General features: G+C 43.1%; 1 non-coding gene across 3 annotated transcripts in view; it reads left to right on the forward strand.

Moving 5' to 3' along the window:
* LOC128687362 (uncharacterized) overlaps positions 1-23,581 on the forward strand; it is a 96,318-nt gene that overhangs the window by 51,090 nt on the left and 21,647 nt on the right. Inside the window, exons 3-4 of one of the 3 annotated variants that reach the window (XR_008406820.2) lie at positions 10,037-10,163; positions 10,754-10,952. The exons of 1 other annotated variant lie outside the window; for it this stretch is intronic. This is a non-coding gene — a transcript (uncharacterized protein). The remainder of the gene's footprint in view (positions 1-10,036; positions 10,164-10,753; positions 10,953-23,581) is intronic. One more of the 3 variants, XR_008406818.2, reaches the window with a different exon arrangement.

Consider the following 23,581-nt stretch of genomic DNA (forward strand, 5'->3'; position numbering starts at 1 on the left):
TTGGTACAGTGAGGCTTGGTACAGTGAGGCTTGGCACAATGAGGGTTGGTACAGTGAGGCTTCGTACAGTGAGGCTCGGCACAGTGAGGCTTGGTACAGTGAAGCTTTTTACAGTGAGGCTCGGCACAGTGAGGCTTGGTACAGTGAGGCTTGGTACAGTGAGGCTTGGTACAGTGAGGCTTGGTACAGTGAGGCTTGGTACAGTGAGGCTTGGTACAGTGAGGCTTGGTACAGTGAGGCTCGGTACAGTGAGGCTTGGTACAGTGAGGCAAACTAGCTGGTTTCATGACTACGTCGCTTGTCCCTTGATGCCGGCGATGGGCTCTTGATCCAGGGTATCAGAGCTACTTCTCGGACTAAAAGCCTCCAGGCGCTGCTTGACACCCTACGGGTTTATGGCTTCCTCGTCAATATGGACGCTGGCGTTTTGACGTCTGTGTTAAGCTAATCTGATTACAAACGTTCGCTTCCTTACGCACTTTCCACCACCATTTTATGAACGTTCTAAACCCTTATTATTGTTGTTGTTGCTGCTATTGACGTATTGTTGTTGTTGATGTTGTTGCTGTTGGGCCGTTGGCTGCTGTTTTTGCTGTTGGTTGTTATTGCTGCTGTTGTCGATGTTGTTGATGTGAACGGGTCATCAATAACACGTCAACACCAGTGAGGCGCATCTGTCTTCACTTTCAGCCTGCTGGAAGAGGAGGAAGAGCGGGAGGAGGAGCAGCAGCACCAGCAACAACAACAGTAGCAGCAAGTAAGTAAGTAAGTAAGTAAGTAAGTAAGTAAATTTATTCAGGTATACACAATACAGTTACATAGAATTATCATACATAGCAGCATATGTGTAGAGAACCTAGGATAACCCAAAAAAGTCAGAAAGAGTGACTTATTTCCATTGGGGTCCTTTTACCTTATTATTATAATATAAAGGTTATAATATTTTCTTATTATTCTATAATGAAGATAACATCTTATTATCATACTAAAAAGACTATCTACTACACGAGGGTCATTAAGACTATCTACTACCCGAGGGTCATTACGACTATCTACAATGCGAGGGTCATTACTAGGGATAAGGTAAAATTTACACGTATTTTAGCTAAAAAATAGAAAATCATTCCCCTCCCTTTCTGTTGCTTCATTCATCAGACACTTTTTGGCAGTCTTCTTGAACTGGTTCAAGCTATGACTGGCCTTGACATTTGTGGGTAGTCTGTTCCATTCCTTTATTGCTGTACAATAAAAGGTGTTTGAAGCCTGGCCACTGACTGTGGGTACTACAAAGTTGTGCTCTCTCCCCCTAGTACTATGATTGCTTTGGTTCCCGACCTTGACAAAATTGACAGCAAGATATTCTGGACACTGTTTGCGAGCAATTTTATAAACATGATTTAGCTTCAGTTGTTTTACTCTGTCTTCAACATTCAGCATATCCAACTGCTGTAATTCATCCTGGCCTACATGTTCTCTTGGTCCCAGCCCCAGGATGAATCTTACGATTTTGTTCTGGGTGATTTGCAGTCTATCTTTCAGTTTTTTTGTCAAGGCAGAGTACCAAGAAGAGCAAGCGTAATCCATATGGCATTGTATAAGGGCTAGACATAGGGTCCTGCGAGCCTCAGTAGGTAGACACTGTGCTTGTCTATACAGGAACTTCAGCCTGGCATTCGCTTTCTTTACTACACTGTTCCCTATCAATTCTCCTGACATGCATGGGTCAAAGGGGATTCCCAGATATTTAACTGATGAAACCAAAGTGATGGACTCCCCATTACACTGAACATTAAAATTATTTACCCTTCTCAGTTTATGTTTCGTTCCAAAGAGAATGGCTTCAGTTTTCCCTAGGTGTAATGATAGTTTGTTGTCTACTAACCATTTGCTGCAGGACTCCAGTTCCAGTGTTAAAACATTAGCAATATCTTGTGGGTCTTTACCTGTCACTAACAGAGCACTGTCATCTGCATACAGTAGGAGTTTGCACTTGACACTGATAGGCATATCATTGACATAACATAAGAATAGTAAGGGACCCAGAATACTACCTTGGGGAACTCCACGTGTTATCGGCAGGGGTTCTGATTCCGTTTTGTTGATTTTGAATATTTGTCTCCTGTTGCTAAGGTAGGACTTAAACCAGTCTACAGAACCTATACCTATAGCTTGAAGTTTCTTACATAATATATTGTGGTTGACAGTATCGAAGGCCTTTTGCAGGTCTAAGGTTACCATACCTATGAGGTTCCCTTTTGACATTTCAGTTCTCAGGTAATCCATCAGATTAATAAGGGAGGTATCGGTTGAGTAGGATCTTCTAAAGCCCGATTGATAGCTATGGAGAATGCTGTTGTCATTAAGGTACTTAACTACTTGAGAATACACCGCCCTCTCCAGAATTTTAGATATTATACTGAGTATACTAACAGGTCTATAGTTGCTTACATCAGACCTATTATTTTTCTTGAAGATAGGAGTAACTCTGGCCTCCTTGAACCCCTCCGGTACGGTATTAGTGGTGATTGATAGATTTATTATGTGAGCAATAGGGATTGACAGTTCAAAAGCACCATCTTTTAGGAACTTAGACGGGATGTTATCAGGGCCTGTGCTCTTAGTTGGGTTTAACCTGCTTAGTTCTTTTTGACAACTTAGTTCTTTGACAACTGTTTGGGGTTACCCCTTTATTGGTATAGTATGTTTGAAACTTATCAGAGTCTGTGTTAAAGGTATTTGATGCAGCTGGTAGTTTACTTACTAGTGTTGATGCAACAGATGTGTAGTAGGAATTAAAGCAATTTGCCACCTTAGATGTTTCGTGGCATACCTCATTATCGATAGTGAGTACTATGTTAGACCTATCTACTGGCTTATGGCTATACCCCAACTGTTTTAGTTGTTGCCAGAGCTTTCTGGGGTTATGCTTATATTCTTCAATTTTTGAGCAATAGTGCTTTGCCTTTGCTCCTTTTATAAGCCTCTGTACTCTGTTCCTCACCCTTTGGAATTCATTTAGTGCTGCAATATCCTGTCTGTTTGCTTTAAATCTTTTTAGCAGCTGGTCTCTGAATTTCATATTATCTAATATCTCAGTAGTCATCCAGGGTTCAGTTCTTCGTTTAATCCTAACCTCTTTAGCTGGTGCAATATTATTAAGAATGGTAGTGAACATTGTTTTGAATTTTTCCCAGGCATCGTTTACGTCCGTGCAACTTGTTATCTCTGTCCAGTCACAATTGTGTAGCCTATTTACCAGTGTTTCTTTACTGTAGTTTCTAGTTGACCTCATTTTTATTGTCCTGTGTAGGCCTATCCTATCCCTAGTGATTTTCCTGGTGCAGTAAATGATGAAATGATCACTAAGACCTGTGGTAATGACGCCTGACTGACTAATGTTCTCAGCGCGGTTGCAAAGTATGTGGTCAATTAGGGTGGCTGAGAACTGTGTGATCCGGGTTGGTTTATTAATTAGTTGGGTGTAGCTATTTAATCCTAGAATTTGCTTATACCTTTTGCATAGCCCGTTATTTTGTTGCTGAAAACAGATATTGAAGTCGCCCAGTATTATTGTTTCGCAATTGCTTTCAACTCCGGACAAGACTCTGGAAAAGTCTTCTAAGAACTGGTCCTGGGTAGGAGGGCGGTAACTAGTTCCTACTAAGATGGGTTTGGTCTTGGGAAGCAGCACTTCAAACCATAGAATCTCCAGTTTATTGTTATTTAAATCAGGTCTTGGGTTGTAAGCTAAGTCATTTCTAATGTAGGCACATACTCCACCGCCCTTTCTGTTCCTATCTAAGCGTTTTATATTGTAACCTTCTATTTTGACCTCGTCGTCAGTCACCGTATCATCCAACCAAGATTCAGAGATGGTTATAACTGCCGCCCTAATTTTGTTAGCTAGAATCCTAATCTCTGCCAATTTAGGAAGAAGTGATCTTGCATTGACATGAATAAAGTGAAGGCCTGTTTTCATAAAACAATCATAATCATCAATATATGGCAATGGGTCATTTGTATTAAAATTAGGTAAATCAATGTCATCACTGCTAAAGGGTAACTGTGCCAAAGTGCATTTGTTACACACAAAATGAATTCTGGCACCGTTGCTATAATTGTACATACATCCATCATGCACCCACCCCTTACACATTTTACATAAGGTGCCTTTTCTGTTTTTCATGCGTACTTTAGTACAGTGTATGCATCTGTTTGGTAGTGTTTGAGATAATAATGGCTGTATTGTCTCACATTGACCTATGTATGCATTACATATGGAGTTAAGGTTATCATCCCTAGCTACTAGACCGTCATTATTGCCGTCATTTATCAGTCTGTTTTGCCTCTGCACAATAGTTTGAGGTCCTGGATTAATTTGGATATCACCACTTAAGAGCGCTACAATAAGAGCTGTGTGCCATTGTTTTTGTTTGGGTATGCGGTGTTGCCATACCTTGCGGCGATAGTGAGGTTTACTTTTCTGGTAGGATGGCAACTGTTGGGCTTTTACTGTCCAGGGCGCTGTTACTCCATTCACCTTTTCCAACCCCCATGACTGATTTCTTTCTTCATGGAATTGAAGAAGAAATATAAATATAATTATGGCAGCCTGTACCCCTCTAATGCCTGCCATTTTCACTCTTCGCTCTTTTACTCATATACAATATTTATTTCTCTTTTCCAGTCCCTAGTACACTTAGTATCTGCTTTAATTACACTGAATTACTAGTAAAATTTCCTCTTCAAAACCCTCTTCACTGCTCACTTTTCCCTAACTTCACGAAACCCTTACAGTTAACCTCTTCAAAACCCTCTTCACTGCTCACTTTTCCCTTAACTTCACAACACCCTTACATTTAACCCCTTATTCACCCTCCCCTACCCACCTCACTTCACAGTCTGGCTCCCAATTAACTTCTAACTCCTTTCCATTCTGGTAGACCAGAAAGGTTTAATCAATGGTTTTATCCTTCCAAATCCCCCTCAATTCCATTTATCGGGGGTTGTGTCGTGTTGTTGTCTCCTGACCTGTTTTGCTGACTCAGCCATTTTTAAAACACTGAGGGGAGTAACACCACCTGACTTTCCTTGAGTTTATAGATATATATTTGGCTTTTTCTGCTATGATTCTCTCACTGTACACTGGTCAGCTGAATATAGGTCAGCTACTAAAATATTAACCTTGACTATTTAATTATTCACTTCTTTCCCACGACTGGCACTGAGGGATAACCATCCTATACCTTGGAGTTTTGTACTGTTGATTTGACGATGTCTCCTGTGTTTCCCTCTCGTTAGCACTGGTACAGGTGATATGATGGTGGTACAGATATGATGCTACTGTCAACAGATGAACGTCAGTAAAGATGAGAATTTCACTTCGCTAGTTGTACGTCTGGCAGTAGCTGCTGTTTGAGTGCCGGTCAGCCATGTTTAAATGCTCAAATCTTTCCCTCGTTTGGCACTGACGAAAAAAGTCCTACAGACCTGGCATTTCCTTGGAGATTTAGTTGATCAGGATTTCTGCCATGTTGTCTTCCCGTTAAACACTGGTGCAGTTGATATGGAGGTCCGTTATTTCATTTAGTGGAAAACGTCTTGTGTCTGGTTCACGTCTGGCAGCAGGTCTGGTACTTGAATGCCGGTCCCTCTTCTGTCATATTTAGTCCATTTCGTTGTCGTCACCGTCAGTTTTTATGTAACTATAGTTAACTTCATGTTGTTGCAGCAGTACTTGCAAATTTGGCCATCACTGGAGTTCGGATAGGCCCAGGGGACGGCAAGATATAGGAGCAGCCTTGTTGCTGCTTGCTGCGGCTGCCAGAGACGGGTCTCGTGGCTCGACTGGCAAAGCACTCAGCAACAGCAGCAACAACAGTAGCAGTAGCAGGAGAATGAGTTATGTATTCCATATATACTCCAAATTATTATTATTGCTATTTTGATCACAGTGTTACTAATCGCTGCTGCCTTATTTATCAGTATCCCTCACTGCGAGGTATCCCTTCCTCCCCTGTCCTCACATCTCCCTTCACTTGACCCAGCTTGTCCTAGTCTGGCCCACACGTGGCACTGTTTTCCTTGCCAGGATGCCGTCATTAACTGAGAGGTCAAGGTCAGGTCAGTGTCTAAAACAAGACGACTTGTGTGTGCGTACTCACCTAGTTGTGGTTGCAGGGGTCAAGTCATAGCTCCTGGCCCCGCCTCTTCACTGGCCGCTACTAGGTCACTCTCCCTGAACCGTCAGCTGTATTATACCTCTGCTTATAGCTATGTATGGATCCTGCCTCCACTACACACATTGTGTGTGTGTGTGTGTGTGTGTGTGTGTGTGTGTGTGTACTCACCTAATTGTGGTTGCAGGGGTCGATACTCAGCTCCTGGCCCCGCCTCTTCACTGATTGCTACTAGGTCCTCTCTCTCTCTGCTTCCTGAGCTTTATCATACCTCTTCTTAAAACTATGTATGGTTCCTGCCTCCACTACTTCACTTGCTAGACTATTCCACTTCCTGACGACTCTATGACTGAAGAAATACTTCCTAACGTCCCTATGACTCGTCTGAGTCTTCAGCTTCCAGTTGTGACCCCTTGTTTCTGTTTCCCCTCTCTGGAACATCCTATCTCTGTCCACCTTGTCTATTCCCCGCAGTATCTTGTATGTCGTTATCATGTCTCCCCTGACCCTTCTGTCCTCCAGTGTCGTCAGTCCGATTTCCCTCAACCTTTCCTCGTACGACATTCCCCTGAGCTCTGGGACTAGCCTTGTTGCAAACCTTTGTACTTTAACTTCTTGACGTGCTTGACCAGGTGTGGGTTCCAGACTGGTGCTGCATACTCCAGTATGGGCCTAACATACACAGTGTACAGTGTCTTGAGCGATTCCTTGTTAAGGTATCGGAACGCTATTCTCAGGTTTGCCAGGCTCCCGTATGCTGCAGCAGTTATTTGGTTGATGTATGCCTCCGGTGACGTGCTCGGTGTTATGGTCACCCCAAGGTCATTCTCCCTGAGTGAGGTCTGTAGTCTTTGTCCACCTAGCCTATACTCTGTCTGCGGTCTTCTTTGCCCCTCCCCAATCTTCATGACTTTGCATTTCGCAGGATTGAATTCGAGAAGCCAGTTTCTGGACCACATGTCCAGCCTGTCCAGGTCTCTTTGCAGTCCTGCCTCATCCTCATCCGTGTGTGTGTGTGTGTGTGTGTGTGTGTGTGTGTGTACGCACTAAGTTAAAATTTTAACAAATTCGTCCCTATACAGCCTAGATTTATAGCGTATTATCCTTCTCACAAAATCCATCAATAAAGCCCTTTCAACGAGGAAAAGGTCAATACATATCAGGAAAAAAATACCACATCGTTTTAAAAATACATTGGTCAAATTGGCACCTACACACACCCATAAAAACCCGGACCTTCTAAGGTAACGCTCAGGGTGGGCTTTCTCAGGTTATCGAACGAAAACAATAGCCGGGAATGGCCAATTTAAGATTAACTAGAGGGGCTTCCCTAGACATCATAGCCGCATCAACCTTTTTCTAGTTTCAGTACAACAGCGTTGGGAAATCTGATATCGATCGGATGAGGTGTTCTCTAGTTATGAATGAGAACTCTGGAGAAAACGACATTCAGGCAGCAGTTGTAAGTTATCACTTCGGGGATGCCTAATAGCAGTAAAATTTGTGGTGGTAATAGGAGGGGGTAGTAGGAATTGTGGTGGTAGTTGCAGAAGTTGTGGTGATAGTCGTGGTGATAGCAGCAGTTGTGGTAAGAGCAACAGTTGTGATAGTAGGAGTTGTGATGGTAGGAGTTGTGATGGTAGCAGTCGTGGTGGTAACAGCAGCAGTTGAGGTGGTAGCAGCAGAAATCGTGCAGGCAACAGCAGTTGTGGTGGCAGCAGTCGTGGTGGCAGCAGCAGCAGCAATCGTGCAAGCAACAGCAGTTGTGGTGGTAGCAACAGCAGCAGCACTCGTGGTAGCAGCAGCAGTTGTGGTAGTAGCAGCACTGGTGGTGGTAGAAGTCAGGTTGGTGGGTTATAATTAGTCTTGACTTATACCCACCAGCCGTCAGCCACATTAGAAGCCGCGACGCAGCGGCTACGAGAGATTTCATACCTAGTTTGTAATTATGACGTGAAAAGCAGTCGTTTGACACAACCTCTTGTCGTGTGTGCATCTTCAGAGACTGCAGTGTAGCCAGATGTGTCTACCAGACACACACACACACACACACACACACACACACACACACACACACACACACACACACACACACACACACACACACACCAAGGCCTTCAGTGTGCTCTTCCGAAGAGGACCTCTGCTAAAGGCCGAAATATACAGCAACTTTTTTAATTCTAGGATCATTTATGTCAAGTGTGTTGTCCTGCAGCCACTTGTGAACATAACACTTGCAACATTACCTCACATGGTTTGTGTTCAAGTGTCCATGTGTGTGTGTGTGTGTGTGTGTGTGTGTGTGTGTGTGTGTGTGTGTGTGTGTGTGTGTGTGTGTGTGTGTGTGTGTGGACCGGGCGGCTCGGCTCTCACTACACATTGGGCTTAATGTTACACAGATCGTATTGGGATTAAGGAATAAAAACCGGGTGAGAGATACGAGAAAGGTGGGAAAGAATAAGTAATCTTATTATGTTTTGTGACCTTTCCTCCATCCTTCCTCCTCCTCCTCCTACAACAACAACTCCTCCTCCTCCTCCTACAACTCCTCCTCCTCCTCCTCCTCCTCCTCCTCCTCCTACAACTCCTCCTCCTCCTCCTCCTCCTACAACTCCTTTAACTTCACTGCATCATTTTTTCATCCTCGTCTTTCTTCTTCCTTAGTTCCTTTCTTCCCTCCGCTTCCTCCCTTCCTTCTCTTTTCATTTTTAATTAGTTCCTCATTTCCTTGTTTTTTTTCCTTTTCTCTAGCCTTTTACTTTCTATATTTTTATTTCATTTTCCTATACTTCTATTTGTTTATTAGAATTTGAATCTCCTTTCCAGGCTTTACTCTCCCTTCCATCATCTCCCTCCATCCCTTCCATCCCTCTCTCCCTTCCATCTCTCTCTCCCATCCCTCTCCTCTCCATCCCTTCCATCCCTCTCTCTTCTGCTTCCCTTCTACTTTCTACTCTTCAAGATAATCCCTGTAAGTGCTTGCAGATTCACACTGAATATGATTGTGTGTGTGTGTGTGTGTGTGTGTGTGTGTGTGTGTGTGTGTGTGTGTGTGTGTGTGTTGTGTGTTGTGTGTGTGTTGTGTGTGTTGTGTTGTGTGTGTGTGTTGTGTGTGTTGTGTGTGTATGTGTGTGTGTGTGTTGTGTGTGTTGTGTTGTGTGTGTGTGTTGTGTGTGTTGTGTTTGTGTGTGTTGTGTGTGTTGTGTTGTGTGTGTGTGTTGTGTGTGTTGTGTGTGTGTGTTGTGTGTGTGTGTGTGTGTGTGTGTGTGTGTGTGTGTTGTGTGTGTTGTGTGTGTTGTGTGTGTGTGTGTGTGTTGTGTGTGTGTGTGTGTGTGTGTGTGTGTTTTATGGTCGGAAACCCACACGTGTAAGCAATTAACTGTCTCTATTTAACTAAACGTATTGTGTCTTACTGGAGAGAGAGAGAGAGAGAGAGAGAGAGAGAGAGAGAGAGAGAGAGAGAGAGAGAGAGAGAGAGAGAGAGAGAGAGAGAGAGAGAGAGTATTTGTGTGTGAGCAGATGTTAGTCAGGAAGAGAGAGGAAAACCTGAGATGGGAGACAGGGATCAGCATGTGCTGACAGTGTGATGCTGCTGACACTCATCTCTGAGTCACTCCAGAGAAACAGGTAATAGCAATAATACTCGTGCTCTTATTATTATTATTATTATTATTATTATTATTATTATTATTATTATTATTATCTCTTATCATTATTATTATATTATCGTTATTATTATTATTATTATTATAATTGTTGTTGCTGTTATATTATTGGAAAAAATATCACTGATGCAGAATGTCATTGACGCATTTGACTCACGAACCGAGCATCAACGACGCAATTTACGCTATCAGGTTACGTCAGTGACGCAGTACGCCGCCTGACTGGCGGTAACCTTACAAACAAGATCAGGTCACTGTAGGTCACACGTTGACCTGCAAGGAGTCGAGGTCACACGGAAGTAACCTCCATCGGCACTATGTAAGCCTTGATGACCTTTGTTTATTATGAGAGAGAGAGAGAGAGAGAGAGAGAGGGCATATAACAAGGTGAATATTATTTGATGAGTATATGTGAATAAACCAGATGAGTACAACTGGGTGAGTACAACTAGACGTATGCAAACAGATGAGTACAACTAGACACTTAGAACACGGCCTAGGCGAGTACAGCTAAATGTGTACAAGTAAATGAGTGTAAGATGGCACTCGAAGACAGTTAAGCGAGTACAAACACACTACCACCAGTTCTTAATAATGTAACCAGACACCATCATCACTTCCTGTGTCAGGCATCTAACCTCCCCCTCTCAACCCAGTAGTTAACCAGACTCATTCCCCCTCAACCTCCTCCCTCACCCGAGCCCGTCATTTTGACCTGACCCATCCCTGACCTGACCTCCAGAACGGCCATGCGTCTCCTGACTAATCACAAATGTATAGACAGTCCCTTGACTAATTGATGCCAAGGAGACCGGCACTGCACAAGCCTTAGGTAAAAGTTTAAGAGATGGTATACAAACCCAGGCAATATCTAAACGCCATCAACAACACAGTGTTTCAACCCAACAGAGGCCGGAGGAACACCCGGGGGAACGTGGATTCCCACCCAGCAACTGCAGTGACAACAGACATTAGTGGAGGGAGGATCCATACATACCTTCAGGAAGAGGCAGGATGAAGCTCTTGGAGAAGGGAGAGGCTGGACCTAGTAGCGATCAGCGAAGAGGGGGGCCAGGAGCTGTGAATTAACCCCTGCAACTGCAAATAGGTGAGTACATCTTGAGTCACTCTACATCATAGCTCGTGCAGTAAGAAGATGAAGAAAAAGGAAAAATGACAAATGTGACACCTGTGCAGTGTTCAGTTACTTCTATGACTAAGACACATGTGCAACACTCGGATATCTTTATCCGGGTGTTGTTGAACATGATTCGCGCATCCTCAGTCGAAAAGAGATAAATAGCATGCCTGTAGACACTTGAAGTAAGGTGTTCAGTTCCTCAGCCTTGATAGAAGATGTCACATATTATCCAGCCAAGTATAACCAGGTGGACTACCATCACTACTACACCTACACCATGATAGCCAGGTGGACTACCATCACTACTACACCTACACCATGATAGCCAGGTGGACTACCATCACTACTACACCTACACCATGATAGCCAGGTGGACAGCCATCACCACTACACCTGCACCATGATAGCCAGGTGGACAACCATCACCACTACACCTGCACCATGATAGCCAGGTGGACTACCATCACCACTACACCTGCACCATGATAGCCAGGTGGACTACCATCACTACTACACCTACACCATGATAGCCAGGTGGACAACCATCACTACTACACCTACACCATGATAGCCAGGTGGACTACCATCACCACTACACCTGCACCATGATAGCCAGGTGGACTACCATCACTACTACACCTACACCATGATAGCCAGGTGGACAACCATCACTACTACACCTACACCATGATAGCCAGGTGGACAACCATCACCACTACACCTGCACCATGATAGCCAGGTGGACTACCATCACCACTACACCTGCACCATGATAGCCAGGTGGACAACCATCACTACTACACCTACACCATGATAGCCAGGTGGACTACCATCACTACACTTGCACCATGATGGCCAGGTGGACTACCATCACTACACCTGCACCATGATAACCAGGTGAATTTCCATCATCACTACACTTGCACCTTGATGGCCAGGTGGACTACCATCACTACACCTGCACCATGATAGCCAGGTGAATTCCCATCATCACTACACTTGCACCATGATGGCCAGGTGGACTACCATCACTACACCTGCACCATGATAACCAGGTGAATTCCCATCATCACTACACCTGCGCCATAATATTCTTCCATATCTAATGAAATTTGTTTATGTTTGCGTGAGTGTGAGAGGAACTCGGTTCCTGGCGTTGGGGTTCGCCTTCAATTTGCTTATTAATGTCAGTTAGAAAAAGATGATTCAGTATTACAGCCGCGTGTATAACACAACTCTCTCATATTTATATAAAAAATAGAAGTTAACTAGATTTGCATCTTCGTGTATATTTGGCGTCGTAGCTGCAATTCGAAGTAGCGTAGGGAATTCGACCTCACATTTGCGATAGCAAGGGAGTTTGACCTCACATTTGCGATAGCAAGGGAGTTCGACCTCACATTTGCGATCGCAAGGGAGTTTGACCTCACATTTGCGATAGCAAGGGAGTTCGACCTCACATTTGCGATAGCAAGAGAGTTTGACCTCACATTTGCGATAGCAAGGGAGTTCGACCTCACATTTGTGATAGCAAGGGAGTTCGACCTCACATTTGCGATAGCAAGGGAGTTCGACCTCACATTTGCGATAGCAATGGAGTTCGACCTCACATTTGCGATAGCAAGAGAGTTTGACCTCACATTTGCGATAGCAAGGGAGTTCGACCTCACATTTGCGATAGCAAGGGAGTTCGACCTCACATTTGCGATAGCAAGGGAGTTCGACCTCACATTTGCGATCGCAAGAGAGTTCGACCTCACGAGGGAGGTTCTTGGGAGGTTCAGCCTCATATTCGAGGTGAGGAGAGAGTTCATCCTCACCATTAGAACTAAAACACAGCTGCAGATTTATATACAAAAAGTCTTACTTCTCTGTGTTTGGCGATCAAAGAACCGAGACGTCATCAATGTACTTCTGTGGCCGATCGTGAATTGAAAGGTGGTTGAGAGGAAGCGTGTAGAGCGTGGCTTAGTAGAGAAGTGTTCTGTTTACGCGAGAAGCGTGTGTGTGTTTGTGTTTGTGGACAGGAGTAAATTTTTTAATCTCATAATATGTCTTAGTCTCCTGCTTAATTAATGTAGTGTGGAATCTTTTCTTATCAGAAGAGTTTCCTAACGACTTCTGGCAACCATCCAGCTGTGGTGTTACCCTGCAACTCTCTTCAGTGCTACAGCAGCTGTTGTTCTGTAAGGCTATTCATGCAAACGTGCTCCCTGAGTGAATGTGGTTTTGCCAAATTCTCCTCTTCAGTTCATGAGTACTGCTGAAATTCGTGATGGATGTTACACCTCGGAAGCGTCCAAGTATTGCAGCTCTTAGAAAACATGCTGATTTGAATATCAGACAGATCGTCGAAAATTAGAGCCTCTCAAAGTAACTGTTGGCCGGATTCTGAAGAGAACTGACGGCACTGGTGATTATTGATCGCTGCTTCGAGAAACAAGTAGAAAAAAATGTAAGGTGGCAGCACCTCACAGTGACAAGATTATGGTAAGAAACAGTGTGAAGGATCCCAAGAAATCCAGCAAAGATCTACAGAGAGATTTGGCTTCAGCTTGCGTAAATGTTGATTCTTCAACTGTTCGACGAAGTCTTCTTGAAGTTGACAGAAATGCCAGAAAGCCTGCAAAGAAACAGCTATTGATTACTGCTATGAAGAAAAAACGGTTGAGGTGCGCACTCGATCGTAAGGGATGGAAGACAGATGAATGGGGAAAAATTATATGTTCAGTTGAGGTGTATTTTGAAGTACATGGGTACAGATCAGTGGTAGCGAGACTGAGCAAAGGTGAATCTTTTCGGAATAGACACATGCAACAAGCGCCAAAACACCGACCTAAGATGTTTAGGGTTAGTTTTATTGATAAAGGCCCTTATTGTGAGGAAACGATGAACAGTGACAAATACAAGGCAATCCTGACAACTCATTTGCTTCTCATTGTGGACTGAGACTTTCCTGATGGAGAAGACATTGTCCAGCAGGATCTTGCTCCATGCCGCACCTCCAGAAAAATACTGACATTCTTCAAAGAGAGTGGGCTAAGCGTTCTAAATTGGCCTGGAAACTTTTCTGACCTCAAATAATTTGGAATTTATGGATAATAACCAAACGCAGGTTCGCGAAACAGGACTGTTCAGCTGTGGAGAAGCTAATTTCTGCTGTTAAGACCTGGTAGCACGATGAACAACTTGCCAAAATGTGAGTGTTATTGGTCATTGCTTATAAAACAGAGTAGTCATATCTTTTATTAAATCAATTATCTGTTACATCATTACCGTGTATTTTTTCAAATAAACATTAATTTTCCAAATAAACGTCTTATTTCATCACTGTCTTGTCCCAATTAATGTGCACACTACTATACCTCAGTTCTGTCACAGGGATGTGGAAAACCAGCGTCTTTCTCGCCCCTTGACAGACTACGTATTATCACCAGTGATACAAGGCAACAAGAGTGACACACTGCAACTCAGAAGAAGAAACGTCTAAGCACTCCGCACGTATCTCGAAGACAATGAAATTGCACGAAACCTGAAGTCGAAGAAACTGCTCGTACCTTGAAAAAGAGGATGATTATGAGCTTCCGTTAATGTACATAAAATAGCAGGGAAAATATATAGGAGAAAATGATAAATATGTGTTAGGGAACACAGTTATTTATTACTCTAGTAATGAAAGCAACTGAGAATGCAGAATTGACATTAATTATACCGATTAAATAGTTAGGGTTACGGGTGGGGGGGGGGGAGGGAGTGATGTAATAGCAGTAGGGTTTTTTACAATGAGAAATTAGAGATACAGAATTATATAAGTGGGAGGTACACTGACAATCAGTCCACTACAGTCCACTTACAAACCTCCACTTCACCCAGGGGACCCATTAAAGCCTGTGTCCTTATACTCCCAGTGTTTACCTCCCCGTCCTCCCACAGTAATGGTTGAGTTACTGCTGACAGTATTGACTGTCTCCCTCTAGCGATATCCAGCCCCTTCAAATAACTGAACGGGTGGGATTTCAACCCATAGCTAGATATTCCTGAAGCTCCTGTGAGTTTTAGGGCTCATCGCCATGGGTTCAAATCCCACCCTTTCCCTGATTTGTTTTCAGTCTTGTTAATACGATTTCGTGAGTCCAGCGTCTTCAGATTACAAAGGAACAAGGAACTCTCTTGATTCAGCAGTCCAATATCACAGTCCTGTACATGGAAACACATACGTAAGATAAACAGCAGAGGACTCGCAAGTCCACACAGTCTTTCTGCTAAGAAGAACTACCTACTTCTATCTAGATTAAAGACTATCGTGCGTTATGTAGTTGTATAAGTCAAGGTGGAACAACACAAGAGGGAAGGAGAGAGTGTCAGGCTTTAGGCTGGACACCCACAACTTCCCATCTGACTTAAACTTTAATAATAAAATGCTAATTAATTATCCATACTCTGAAAAAATGCTTATGGCCATCTATTCGTATTTTTCACTTATTATTACTACTACAACTAATAATATATTATTATATTCACGGAAGGAGCTAAATCATAAAGCCCTGGGGAAATGGAAGGTAATCCAGTTTGATTTGAGTAAATGGAGGTATCTTATATTCCTCGGATCAAGAACCCTTCACCAGTATCAAAGGTCCCCCTTATTCAAGAGCATGAAAGGCCGTAGATTCCCAGGTAATAGTGACTCCAGTTCTGTTGGGACAAATCCTTAAAATCTGCCTTTAGCTGCACATCTCCCAGCTCACGTCTCCCAGCTCACGTCTCCCAGCTCACTTCTCACAGCTCACTTCTCACAGCTCATTTCTCCCAGCTCATTTCTCCCAGCTCATTTCTCCCAGCTCATTTCTCCCAGCTCATTTCTCCCAGCTCATTTCTCCCAGCTCACATCTCCCAGCTCACGCTTGGTAATATGCCAGGGAATACTGGTAATATTTCACATTAAGCTGACAGATTTATATAAAAAAAATCGTTCACTCAAGCTGGCAGAGAACAACGTATCAGATTATCAACCATAATAACATTAATATATAAATTAATAACACCTAATTGGCGAACTACGACAGAAATATATTACGGACCCAATTACGAGAACCGATCTTAATACCTACATTAAAGTTGGTGGTTAATATAGACATGTGGATAATACAGACATGTGGATATCATAGACATGCGGATAATGAATGGATAATATAGGCATGTGGATAATATAGACATGTGGATAATAGTGACATGTAGATAAGATAGACAGTTCCAGGGTATCGAAACCTGGAACTGTTGGTTGTTGGACAGCTAAGGTTACAAGCCTATCCTAAAAATATTCAAAACCAGTAGTCTGAAAATGTAGGCTGTAGATGGTACCTCAAGCCCTGCGCTGCCAATTGCGTTTTCAATTTCGTAAATGTCAGGAAATGTTGGTTAATATGTTAACCTAACCTAACTTAACCTAGCCTAGTCTAACCAAAAATAACAAGTGATAAAAGACAAATAACCTGTACATAGAGAAGAGCTTACGACGACGTTTCGGTCTGACTTAGACTATTTCGAGCGCCTAGAAACAGACAAAGGGCAGTGCGTAATGCACGCTCTGCCAGGAAAACAGATTGGAAGTACAGGTTATTTTGTGGTAAAAATATATTACCTATTACATCTGCCTATGCATAGTTTAGTAAACAATGAAAAACTCGTATAAACTGAGAGAGAGAGAGAGAGAGAGAGAGAGAGAGAGAGAGAGAGAGAGAGAGAGAGAGAGAGAGAGAGAGAGAGAGAGAGAGAGAGAGAGTGGGTAGGTTGTGCTGGCGGGATGGTGGCCTGGTGGCTAAAGCTCCCGCTTCACACACGGAGGGCCCGGGTTCGATTCCCGGCGGGTGGAAACATTTTCGACACGTTTCCTTACACCTGTTGTCCTGTTCACCTAGCAGCAAATAGGTACCTGGGTGTTAGTCGACTGGTGTGGGTCGCATCCTGGGGGACAAGATTGAGGACCCCAATGGAAATAAGTTAGACAGTCCTCGATGACGCACTGACTGTCTTGGGTTATCCTGGGTGGCTAACCCTCCGCGGTTAAAAATCCGAACGAAATCTTATCTTATGGAGTGGGGGGGGGAAGAATGTGGATAAAAGGATTGGAGGGAGGTGTATGGAGGGAGGTGGGGGTATGGAAGGAGGTGGGGGCACGGAAGAGCGTTCCAGTGGGTAACTTGTCACAATGAACCTCTCAAAACAAGGACAGGGAGTCACTTCCTAAACCTTTCCCACCTTCCCTCTTCCCTTCCCTTCCCTTCCTCTTCTTTCTTCCCACACCCTCTCCTTCTTTGAATCCCTTAATGACTCTCCTTACTCTCCAGCTTTCTGTAAATGTCTTCTCTTAGAGGAAGCTGTGAGAAGATGAGACATGAGATGCACAGAAGAGAAGAGGTGATGAAGAGGAATAATTATATATATATATATATATATATATATATATATATATATATATATATATATATATATATATATATATATATATATATATATATATATATATATAATGAGATAGAGAGAGAGGGATGTGGCGGGAAGCGGTAACCAACTAGGTAACACTCAACGCTGTTAGACTCAACAAGGTAACATTAAACGCTGTGGCACTCAATGCACTCAACGCTGAAACACTCATCAAAGGAAACACTCACCCCTGTAACAAACAACCAAGGTAACACTCAGCTAGGCAACACACAACCAGAGTAACACTCAGCTAGGCAACACACAACCAGGGTAACACTCAGCTAGGTAACACGCAACCAGGGTAACGCTCAGCTAGGTAACACACAACCAGGGTAACACTCAGCTAGGTAACACACAACCAGGGTAACACTCAGCTAGGTAACACACAACCAGGGTAACACTAGAGCTACCTTCCACTAGAACTCCAGTATAGTGTTGTTGTTGTGGTGTGCGCGTTGCTGGCGCTCTGCCCAGGGTTTCCTGATTAGATTACAGGTAAAGAGAAGAGCACACAGGTCCCACCTGTTATCGTTGCTGTGAAGCCTCTCAACCGTAGCCACAACGAGGCAGTTAATAGCACTTTCAAGTAGCTTGCAGCCCTTTAAATACATAGCGTTTCAAAGTGGATATAAATCACACAAGCGGAGATCAGTGATTGTAGGAGGAAAAACAAAAGACGGAGAGGAGGAGGAAGAGAGGACAAAGGGGGGTATTATCGAGCGTTGACTTAATTATTTCAATAAAGAAGCCTTATATTGCTCCCCTTTAAATACCCCTTGTGGGTAAGGGGAGAGGGGGTTCTGGCTCTGTAGCGTCGTCTAGTGTCGCCCCGGGTCGTTACTGAAGAAAGCTGTGCTGTCTTCACGTCAAACGTAACTTCTCGGTGATCATTATCATGCGGGAGGAGAGTGTAAACACGCTAGTTTACCCTCAACATACCTGAACGCAAACACTGAATTTTACAGGTTCAATGGAGGATTCTCGTGTTTTTTTTTTTCTCTTTCCTTTCCCCCTCCGAAGTGAGACTTCCTCTTAGCCAAGGTTTTCACCAGCCCGTAAATTCTCAATAATAGACCATTCGTTAGCCTAATCTCGGTGAGACGTACGATGCCAAGGAATACTTATGCATGTCAAGACGTTTCTGAAGTGAGGGTGAGGAGGAGGCACGTGCTTCCAAGATCACACACCAGCTGTGTGTTGATAGACCCGCGGCATGGGAGACAAGCAGGCAGGCAGGCAAGCAGGTAGACAGACAGATAGTCCTAGGGAGAAACAGGCAGGCGGACAGGTAGGCCGAGGGAGAAGCAGGAAGATAGGCCAGCAAGTAGGCAGACGGACAGGCAGGCAGGACGGGCAGGAGAGAGGAAAGATATAAAGGTTTGCAGAGGGAAACTTGTCCAAGAGACTGGGAGTAACCAAGACAGGCTGGCTTATTTACTCTTCAATTCGATCGTTGGAAGTTGTTATTGCAACTTACTCAGTTATTCTTATTATAGATTTAGCAACAGAGTTGTAGACTGTGTTACACACTGCAAAGTTCTGGCATTAAAACGAACATTTCAGTCTTGAGCAACAACAGAGAGTGTGTAGCTTTAGCCTTCTGCAAAACTTTAATCAGGTGACAGAATGTTATCTCGACTGAGGTGGTTTAATAGCTGGTTTTCACCAAAGATATCTGTCTTGTACACAGTATGACATAGTTGTATAATAAATATGCTTGAACGGAGTTTGTTATATTTATTTGTAGGTTAGTTGCGTCATTTTGAAGTGAATTAGGTCAGACAATTACCACCTGATTCGAAGATAGCTGACTCGGGACATTCTCGAAGTTGCGTATACACATATTAATCAGATAAATGATTAATTGTGTAGAAACCATAAATCACCATAGATATAAAACAAATTTGTTCTCTAAGGTGTATTTTAAGGGGAATATTGATCAAAACTCTAACCTCACTTAAAACTCCCTCTACGTCATCCCCCGTTTCTCTCTGCGTTCCCACACTGACGGTGCAGGTGTGGACTAAGGGGGTCACGACTCCTCTTTCCATTAACAGAGATGATGGAGACCTTATGTCTTGCAATAGAGAGAGGCAGGGTTCATGACCCCCTTAGTCCACACCTGCACCGTCAGTGTGGGAACGTAGAGGAGGGGATTTAGCCCCCCTTGTTAGAGATAAATTTCTCCACACCCTCAGAACCTATAAAAGTGTAGTCCCTGATCCTGTTTTTTTTTTTAGCTCCTCTGAAGATAATATGTAAAATATCAATGAAGATGGTCAGGTGTTGCACATGGGATTTAATCATCCCATCTATGTCAACACGAAAAAAAAAAACTTGGGATTTAATTTTTCAAGGTGGTTTTTGCAGTGTTATCACAACCGTTACAGGATATATACACCCAGAAATGTATACTTACCAGTGTATATATTCTCAGAGTTTAATATCCCTATTGCAAATTAAAGTATTTTTGCTTTTGGTGGACAGGTTATGTGCAGCCTTAATGACCCATAGCATAGTCGATCAGCTTTAAACCCCATTAACTACTTAACCAAAACCGAAGTTTTGGTAGAAGGTTGTTCTTGGTTTGTTGTAATAGCTTTATTCTCAACCTTATTTAAAAATTAAATATTACTAGATCGGCTTTGATGATAAATTTTACATTGTACGTAATACGTATCAGAATCTGAGCCATCGAAATGTCACGCTTAATAAATAACCTTATAAATGTGTGTGTATATATATATATATATAATATATATATATATATATATATATATATATATATATATAAGTAGTCGATTTTTCCACTGAGCGGTCTCTTCCGGTATAGGGCCTTCCACTGAGCGGTCTCCTCCGGTTTGGGCCTTCCTCTGGGAGGTCTCTTCCGGTTTGGGCCTTCCACTGAGCGAGGTAACCGGTCTAGGACCAGGAGCTGGAGGGTCACCTTTTCACACCTAGGTGTTACTCCCGGTTTTGACCATGACCTCGCCCTCGAGACTACCTCACCCTTGACCCCCCCCCCCAATACCCCCACGACCCCACCTTCGCCCCCGCCTCGCGACCCCACCATCGCGCCGCGCGCCCGCCCGCGCGCCCCGCCCCGCCCGCGCGCCCGCCCGCGCGCCCGCCCTTCGCGACCCCGCGCCCGCGCCTTCTGCTGCGCCTTCTGCAGCGTCATCCGGATCGCCCCCGCGCCCCGATTTTTTTTTTCTTATGATCTCCTTGGATCAAGGTTTTTGGATTCTCCCCTATGGGGTTTCGAATTTTTTTTGAATTTCATTTTCTTATGCTCTCCATCTCCTCGGATCAAATTTTTGAGGTTCCCCCTCCCACTTTCACCCCCATCCTCAAAATTTCTCGATATTACCAAGTTTTTGGATTCCACCCTATGGGGGTTTCGAAAGTCTCCATCTCCTCGGATCAAGTTTTTGGATTTCCCCCTATGGGGGTTTCGAAAGTCTCCATCTCCTCAGATCAAATTTTTAAGGTTCCCCCTCCCACTTTCACCCCCCAACCCCAAAAATTTCTCGATAATACAAGTTTTTTGGATTCCCCCCTATGGGGTTTTCGAAATTCTCCAATTCCTCGGATCAAGGTTTTTTGGGTACCCCTCCTTTCACCCCCCATCCCCAAATTTTCTCGATAATACAAGTTTTGGATACTCCCCCCTATGGGGTTCTCAATATCAAAGTCTCCACTTCCTCGGATCCCCCTCCCACTTTCACCCCCCAACCCCAAAAAATTTCTCGACAATACAAGTTTTTTTTTGGATCCCCCCCCTATGGGGTTTTCGAAATTCTCCATCTCCTCGGATCAAGTTTTTTGGATTCCTCCCTATGGGGTTTTCGAAATTCTCCATCTCCTTGGATCAAGTTTTTTTGGATTCCCCCCTATGGGGTTTTCGAAATTCCTCGGATCAAAGTTTTTGGAATCCCCCCTCTGGGGGTAAGCATTCAAAATAGACTCCTCCTATGGGGGCATGCTTACTACAGGTCTAATGAAGGGTGTTTACTCGGCGGTCAGTGACGTCAGTATTCCTCTCATTAAGTTAAATGAACTAAAAAGGACCCAGCACACAGGTTGAATCAGGTCGGTCCTTTTAGTTCATTCAAGATAATAAGGGAACATAGTAGTGACGTCACGCGCACACAGGCTGAATCTTGTCTACCCTTTTAGTTAATAAGGGGACACAGTACATCAGAAAGGCACATTTTTTCGTTAATACTCACAATTTCTTTACAACACAAGTCTAGACATATTTCATCTCAGGTCACTCCCCCCACGAAGTAACCTCCTCCCCACCCTCCCGAACCCTCACACTCCAACCAACACCTCACAATTTTCACTCATAACCCCCAATTTTTCTCGTTTTAACCCTTTTAGTTCATTAAAGTTAATAAGGGGACACATGCATCAGAAAGTCACCACATCGCTTACATCCACTTTCGTTAAATTCACTACTCACAATTTTACATATTACGAAGTTAAATACGCACTTTTACTTTGAACATCTTCAAAACACTCTCATAAATCATTTGAATACTCACAAAAAATACCTTTATACATTTCCAAACAACACTGAAATACTCCAAAAACATCATTCGAACACCCCCAAATCACCTCTGAATACTCCCAGAACACCTTCATAAGTACTCTTGCACATCATTTGAACACCTTCATAAGTACTCTCATAATCATTTGTACACCTTCAAAAAACACCTTTGAATACTCACATAAACACCTTTGAACACCTTCAAAGCACTCTTGAACACCCTCAAAAACACCTTTTGAATAACCTCAAAACACCTTTGAATACTCACATAAACACCCTTGAACACCTTCAAAACACCTTTGAATAACCTCAAAACACCTTTGAACACCTTTGAACATCACCAAAACACTCTCATAAATCATTTGAATACTCACATAAGCACCCTTGAACACCTTCAAAACACCCTTGAACACCTTCAAAAACAACATTTGAACACACTCAAAACACCTTTGAACATTTCCAAAACACTATTTGAGTACTCCCAATTACACCACTGATTACTACTAAAACACCGCTGAATTCAATCAAAACACCCTTCAACCCCTTCAAACACCCTTGAACACCTTCAAAACACTCTTGAACACCTTCAAAAACACCTTTGAATATTTCCAAAACACTATTTGAGTACTCCCAATTACACCACTGATTACTACTAAAACACCGCTGAATTCAATCAAAACACCCTTCAACACCTTCAAACACCCTTGAACACCTTCAAAACACTCTTGAACACCTTCAAAAACACCTTTGAACATTTCCAATCAACACTGAAACACTTCCAAAAACACCATTTGAGTACTCCCAATTACACCACTGAATACTAAAACACCACTGAATTCAATCAAAACACCCTTCAACACCTTCAAAACACCTTTGAACACCTTTGAACATTTCCAAAACACTATTTGAGTACTCCCAATTACACCACTGATTACTACTAAAACACCGCTGAATTCAACCAAAACACCCTTCAACACCTTCAAACACCCTTGAACACACTCAAAACACCCTTCAACACCTTCAAAACACCTTTGAACACCTTCAAAACACCTTTGAATAACCTCAAAACACCTTTGAACACCTTCAAAACACCCTTGAACACCCTTGATCACCTTCAAAAAAACAACATTTGAACACACTCAAAACACCTTTGAATAACCTCAAAACACCTTTGAACACTTTCAAAAAACACCCTTGAACACCCTTGATCACCTTCAAAAAAACATTTGAACACACTCAAAACACCTTTTGAACACCTTTGAACATTTCCAAACAACACTGAAACACTTCCAAAAACACCATTTGAGTACTCCCAAATACACCACTGAATACTAAAACACCACTGAATACACTCAAAAACACCACCAAAATCACCATAAACTAAGATCAACACCCACATCCCACAACACCTACAACCCACAATTTTTTCTCGTTTTAACCCTTTTAGTTCATTAAAGTTAATAAGGGGACACAGTACATCAGAAAGTCACAACACCCACACCTCCCATTTTTTCTCGTTTTAACCCTTTTAGTTCATTAAAGTTAATAAGGGGACACACTA

The sequence above is a fragment of the Cherax quadricarinatus genome, chromosome 40, assembly GCF_038502225.1.
Source record: "Cherax quadricarinatus isolate ZL_2023a chromosome 40, ASM3850222v1, whole genome shotgun sequence".
NCBI lineage: Eukaryota > Metazoa > Arthropoda > Malacostraca > Decapoda > Parastacidae > Cherax > Cherax quadricarinatus.